Source organism: Colobus angolensis, unplaced genomic scaffold (assembly GCF_000951035.1).
Source record: "Colobus angolensis palliatus isolate OR3802 unplaced genomic scaffold, Cang.pa_1.0 Scaffold229, whole genome shotgun sequence".
In the NCBI taxonomy this organism is placed as follows: domain Eukaryota; kingdom Metazoa; phylum Chordata; class Mammalia; order Primates; family Cercopithecidae; genus Colobus; species Colobus angolensis.
Genome location: NW_012115477.1, coordinates 2,331,098 through 2,338,343, shown reverse-complemented (window position 1 = coordinate 2,338,343; position 7,246 = coordinate 2,331,098).

Below are 7,246 nucleotides of genomic sequence, written 5' to 3'. Positions count from 1 at the left end.
TGTTCTCTGTAATAAAATGAATTGCTGGAGAGAAGGTCAAGTTTCCAAGTCTCAATATACTTAGTAGTGGTAATATTAGCCTATTGCCATTTACCAGCAAAGAGGATGGTGGCATAGCAGGTGAAAATAAGCATTTGTCAAGCTCTATTTAGCAAATGCTATTATAATATACATTATCTATAAAGGTGAATATACTTTTATAATATTAACACCTCTTATTTAACAAGAAATAAGAAATAGAATAAATAAGAAAAAGGTGGGTAGACATCATTTTACCTGAAAAGTGAGATCATTTCTCCTGAATCTTAAAGGCATTCAGCCAAATCATATAACATGAACATGCGTATATACACACACACACACGCGCACACACACACACACTCTCATACTTAGGTCCATAAAACAAACCAATTCTATCCCATATGAACCATTCTCCTTTATTTAATCTACTTCTTCTGATTTTAAATTCAAATTTCTGGTTCTTGATGCTGCCTTGATTTCAGTTTCCGGTCCCTGCACTTGAACCTGAGACTTAATCTCTCCAGTTGTCAAGCCTTGACAGCTACCTTCAGTTATTTCACTCTAGACACTTGGGTTCCTTTAACGAAACTCCCTACTCCTGAATCAGCCAATTAAAATCCAGCTTTAGTCACTGAGGTAGCAGCAGCTAGTGAGAGAAGCGACCGTTTTAGTCACCTGGCCAACAAGTATGTGCTCAGACTGAAAACAGGATTTCAAAGAAAGCCAACTGAAAGAAAACTTGAGCTCCGTAAACCTTGAATATAAAGAGGCTGGAAAATCTAGGAAGTCATTGGAGACAGGTAGAAAGCTGTAACTGAGAAACGGAAACAAGATCACTTTTCCCCTAGGCTTTATTGATAAGGTGCTTGGACCTGTAGGGTATAGAGAAAACTAATTTAGTCATGAACAAAATTATTCCCTTATATTAAAGACATGTTTATTTCTGGTACGGTTTTTTTTTTTCTTTTCTATTTTAAACATCCAGTTTAGTCGATTTGACTTGCGCCAAAGATTTCAGGAGAAAAGGTTTCATTCAAGCTGGAGTTAATACTGTCAGTATCACCCTAAAGCCAATATGGTACAAGACAACAGGAATCACAACAAAAAATGTCAAGGCAAAGTGAGACACAAAGAAATCGAGTAGCTTTCTTTCATTCATTAGTCTTTCATTTTATTCATTAGTCTATCCTACTCGGTGCAAATTTTGGACTTTCAGATATTTTACTAACAAATGTGGCCTTAAAGTAATGACTTACTTTGTAAATTCCTGCAGGGCATTTTTTCACAACTGGGCAAGTTCACTTTGCCATTGGACAATGATAAATTCATAACTATAATAATTTCCAAAGCATAGATGTATTAAGCACCCTGTAGCTGTAAGGGGAAGTCTAGAATATGATACATTAACATAAATTGTGCTTGGTCACTTCAGAGTAAATCGTATATCAAAAGGCACTCCATCTAAATTTCATTTTTTAAATTATCACACTCAAACTTTCGATACCACATTCTTTGGAACAATTTAATGTCAAGAATCTTGGAGTTCACACCTACACAGATTCTGCAGTCATCAAGTGGTTTATTAAACTACAGCATTAAAGTAATATTCAAAATATAAAAGAGAAAACTGTTTTCTAGTTTTGTTCTATACTGAGCAAAAGACAGGTGGAAGTAAATGAGAATTTCCACAGGCACCTTTGCAAGCATCACAGCCAATTGTATTAGCCTAATTCATTGGATTTGAAAACCTTGAAAGAAGGATGTTAAAATTCGATTGCAGAAAGGTCTGATTAGATAGGCAAAAGGTCTTAGAAGAAATACTGACACTAGTTTTTGCAAGAGGACAATAAATACAGATGGCATCTTGTCCTCCTAAAGTAGACTCACCCCCTTGAGATACCTTGTTTACCTCTTCCCAACCTCTAAAAGCAGTCATTAGTGCTCACATCTACATGGATGCACACTCATGCACACCCACACACCTCAAATTCATTTTATTATTTAAGCCAGTCCTTTTTAGCTGACATCTTTCATGCAAAGTGCTAGGCAGTTCCTTCTTGGCTTTTACCTAGATAGATAATTGTAACATCAGGAGCTAAAACATTGGCATGACTTTAGTTCCATATTTTAAAGCTCAGGTTTAAACCATATATGTGTGTGTGTGTCTGTGTGTGTGTGTGTGTGTGTATGTGTGTGTATGTGAGTGTATGTAATATAATGTGCTCTGTTAATATATTTCCTCATTCTCTGCAGGCACATGTGTATCATTTAGTGTCAACAATCTAACAAGCAAGTAGAAGGAGCCTTCAGAGTCAAAAATTTATCCTAAGTTCTTTTTTGAAGAAGGATTGTAGATAAAAACAAGCCATCGATAAATAGTTTCCCTTCATTTTTGTCATTTCTATAGTCCTTAGGCTAAAGCAAAACTTTACAAATTTAAGCTCATTTTTGCCATCTGCTGGCAAATTTGTGAAATACAAGTGGTCTGCATCAACCAACATTTGGTTGATATATCCTGCATTTTATATATTTGGCTAAAACTGGTGCTTGTTTGACAGCTTTCCAATCCTACTAAAATGTTAATATTTTCCAATTTGTTCAAATATCTTACCTTAGCATTTTTAGGCAGAGACTAAACAAAACAAACCATCCATTCTTACAATTCCCTTCTCCATCAGTTTTTGTTATAGACATAGAAAAAGTGAAGATCTTTAGTAATTGAAAGCATAAGTTATGGGATAAGTCATGCCTGGGTTGGATTCCTTTACTGATAAATAGCTGGATATTCTTGGGAAAGGCATTCATTCATTCACCCAAGGGGTATGCGTTAGGACCTGGGCATGTGACTGTTAGCAATACAGATAGGATAGCTACCATCATGAGGCCGACAGTTTTTTTAGAATTCAGGCTCCTCACTTGCACATATATGTAATTATTGTAATAAATTCATAAAGATTATCTGTCAGTGATTTGCCTAGGGCACTGGGCATAGCATCTGGCAGGTTTGCAATAAAGTTTACCCATGATAATGTTGGTCATTGTGATGCTGACACTCATCACTCATTCTACCAATTTGATAAAAACAGTCATATAAGCGTGATTAAATCCTTCCTGTCAGTACTAGGATTGCTCTTTATCCAGGGTGGGCATTCCTAAGGACTTCTATACCCCTGATACATGACAGAAGAAGCTTCTGAGCCTCTCTGAGGCAAAGAACAAACCACATGAGATCAGATGTACCCCATACATTGGATTGACATTGTGGAAGTTCCAGGGTTTAGACAGGAGGTCTTGTGTGCTTCCTGCTTTATCTTGGAAACCTGCATAGCTCTCAGGAAAGCAAGCTCACTCTAGCCTGCTGGAACACCAGACACGTGGCGCCACATACAAGGATAGATGCACAAGTGAACCCAACTGAGTCTTGCCCAAATGTGTCCCCATAGAATTATAAGTTAAATTAATAGTTTTATTAAAAGCCACTAAATTTGAGGATAGTTTGCAGCAAAAGCTAACTGATACAATGACATTTTTCATGGAATGCTCTTTATAAGATTTTTTTAATGCAAACTATTATGTATAGTCAAAAATTCCTGTCTGATTCCATCTTCATATAATCCTACTGTAATAATTTTAGCTTTTTGAAAAATGAAAGAAATTTGCCTAACCTCACACATCTAGTAAGTGACAGAGCCAGAATCTGAACTCCAGCAACTGACTTTAGCATCTAGGAATGCTCTTCACTTTGTACTAGGCTGGTGCAAAAGTAAGTGTCATTTTTCCCATTAAGAGTAATGGCAAAACCCACAATTACTTTTGCACCAACCAACACTATTAAACCATCTAAAACTGGAGGATTTTCTGTAACAACTTCAATCTTCTGATTAAGTTTCTGATTTTTTTCTGTATAAAACATTAAAATAATATATAAAATACACAAAAGTAAAAGAAAACCATAAACTCACACTCAAGAAATAACTAACATTAACATATGGTATAGACATGTGTCGCTTAATGACAAGGATCCATTCTGAGAAATGCCTCATGAGGCAATTTCATCATTGTGTGAACCTCATAGAGCGTACTTACATAAATCCAGATGGCGTACCTTACTACACACTTATGCTATATGATGTGCTATGCTAATCTCCTTCTTTATCAGCTTTGGTCATGTACATAGAAAAAGTGAAGATCTTTAGTAATTGAAAGGATAAGTTATGGCATAAGTCATGCCTGGATTAGATTCCTTGATTGATAAATAGCCTATTGCTATTTAGCTGGTTGGTAAATAGCCTGTAGCCTATTGCTCCTGGTCTACAAACCTGAACAGTGTGTTACTGTACTGAATACTGTAGGAAACTGTAACACAGTGGCAAGTATTTGTGCAACTAAGTATATCTAAACATAGAAAAGATACAGTAAAAAGATATGTCATTATAAACTTACAGGGCCACCATCACATAGGTCAGCTGTTGTTGACCAAAACATAGTTATGGGGCACATGATTATATTTGTGCATCTAGATTTTTTTTAAGTGTATAAATGTGCGTGTATTCTATAAAAAGCAGAGCATGTGGCACATATTACTTTGTAACCACCATTATTTCAGCAAACCACCAATTTTTGCACATTTATGTTGTTCCAGGGATTATCTGATTGGGAGGAATAGAAACAAACTAATATAATAAGGTGTATGTGTGTGCATGCCGGAGGTGGCAAGGTCAATGGTAAAATAATACAGACAGTTGCACAGGAAATTTTCTCTCTCTCTTCCTCTGGTCATGGGGTCAAAATTATTTCTAACCTTCTTTCTCCTCCTTATAGAATGAAGCTCTTCTCAGCACACTGCCTCTGACTTGACAGAGCTTTTCATGAGACAGGGACCACCATTGCCTTACTTTCTGTGGAACTTGGACACATTTTAGAGAAAAAGAAAATGGTTCAGTTCAACTACAGGTCCTTGAACAAACAAACTTGGTACATGTCTGTGGGGTAGGGTAGGTAGGAGGAACTGACGGTATTTCTGTTTTCTTCCCTGTGTCGAAGGTGGAACAGGTTAATTTGTAAACTAATGCCATAACGGCGAACACTGGCATGCAGGCAGAATCACCTTGCTCACTCCCAAATCACGCAGAGCATGGATAGAAGCTAACGATCAAGCCAGAATTTTTAAAACTGAAAATGGCAAAATCAGTTTCAAAATTAAACAACTAAACTGCTAACTGCAACTGGACACACCTAGGGTTGCAAAACTGCTTCATGGTGCACTACATTTAGTAATTGTGAAAGATTATTACTGGAATATTTGATTTCAGGTAACGTTTTGTTTTGGTCGAACTGCCACGATGTCCAGCTTGTTTTTTACTAAATTCCTTTTTGGCCAAATAGTTTTCATTCAAATCACTTACATCCAGTCTAGATCCACCTTGACTGTAAGGTGTAGTCACCTGGAGAGATTTTGACTGAACTGGTCTGGGATGTCATCTGGGCATCGGGAGTTCTGAAAGCTCCTTACCTTAGGTGACTTCCTTGTTTAGCCGAGCTTGAGCACACTGAACGGAAGGGTCCTGCACAGGGGTTTTACAGGACTTTGCAACGAAACCAAGGTAAGGGCCATTAAGTTTCCCGTTTATGGACTTAAAATGTCCACTATTAGGTTTTGGGGGCAGCTTCATCTCGCTATCATCTCATGCTGAGTTTGCGGTCATTTAAGGAATATTAGAGAAAATACTTTTTATTTATCTTGTTTGACCCTCCTATCATCTCTCTAAGGTAGCAGGGCAAGCATTATTTTTCCTATTTTACAAGTCAGAAATCAGGTTTAGAGAGGTTAAGAAGCTTTTTGCAGTGTCTAGGAGATGAGGGAGTATGTTAGTACTGGCATCACTGCTGTACATTTCTCTTGGCACTTACCTAGCATAACCTGTTATACGTTTACGTTTACATCCCACTTCCACTTAGGCTGCGAGCTCTTTATCACTTATTATTTATTAACTCGCTATCAGGTTATTCATTCAGAATGTATTGTTTGCGTTTTTCTTGGTTTTCTTTGGAGGAGGGATGAGATGTGGGGGGCTACTGTAGTGAATAATACAGATATTATGGTCCCCACTTTAGTGAGTGTAGGAATCTATTGACGAAACAGGCAAGCAAATGGGCAGTTAATATAAAATTAACATTAAAAAAAACCATGGGTAACTACCTAATCCTTATAGAGAAAGAGGAGTGGAGTGGTTGAAAACTCTTTGTGAAGGAACAGAATGTAAAATCTAAGCTAAAAATTCATACGTGAGTAGAATTTACCCTTGTGAAAATATTATATTCCCTGGTAGAAGCAACAACATAAGACTGCAGAAAGAGTGACCTGAAAGTGGATCAAGGAGCATAATATTAGGGTGGGGAGTGTGACAAATGAAGCTGAAGAGAGAGGCTGTGTGCCCACACAGATCACAAAATGGCCTTGTATAAGCATTTTTCAGGAGTTTGTGTTGTCCTAGAGAAAGTGGGGTGCCTATGTAGGGCTTAAACAGGGCACAACACAATCATATGTGTTTCAGGGAAGATCTGGCTGCCCCAGGGTGTCCTCCTGACCATTGAGCTAGGCTTTCCTTTTGTGTTTCTGTTTTCTTAGTCAGGGAGTCCTGCGGTTTTGTCGGCAGGGAAAGAGAATAGTGTCCAAATAGAATGATATTTCCACTTTGGACAATACAGGCCGTCAGGCTGATTTGATATTTGGGGAAACAAAAGAGGATCCGAAGCTGACAGGTTGACTGTGGTATGATTCCCTGATTTAGCATGTGTGTATAATAAGGAGACAATCGGGACAGGAGAGAATTAGTAGGTTCGTTTTCAGATGTGTTGCATTAGCGTTATCAGGCCTGCTTCTTAGGATTTCGTGTCCTGCATAAAATATACTCCATAAATATTTTGATATTTTATTGTACAGTTCAAGCTTGTAAAATTCTACCAAACCACCTTACTACTGGAAATGATCAAAGTGAAAACCCCTCTTTTTAAGCTACCTACTTAATCCAATAAGCTTCTGTGCGAAAACACACATTTGCCTGCAGTCGGTTGACTTTCCTGCATGCTCAATGCATATCCGAGGCTCTAAGCTCCCGTCCTCGAAGCGCGAAAATACGGTTCCCCCTGCTGGTCAGAGCTGCGTAATACAGCGTAAGGAGTAGAAATTCCTAGGGGCGTGGTAGTTGGTGGATGACGTAAAAAG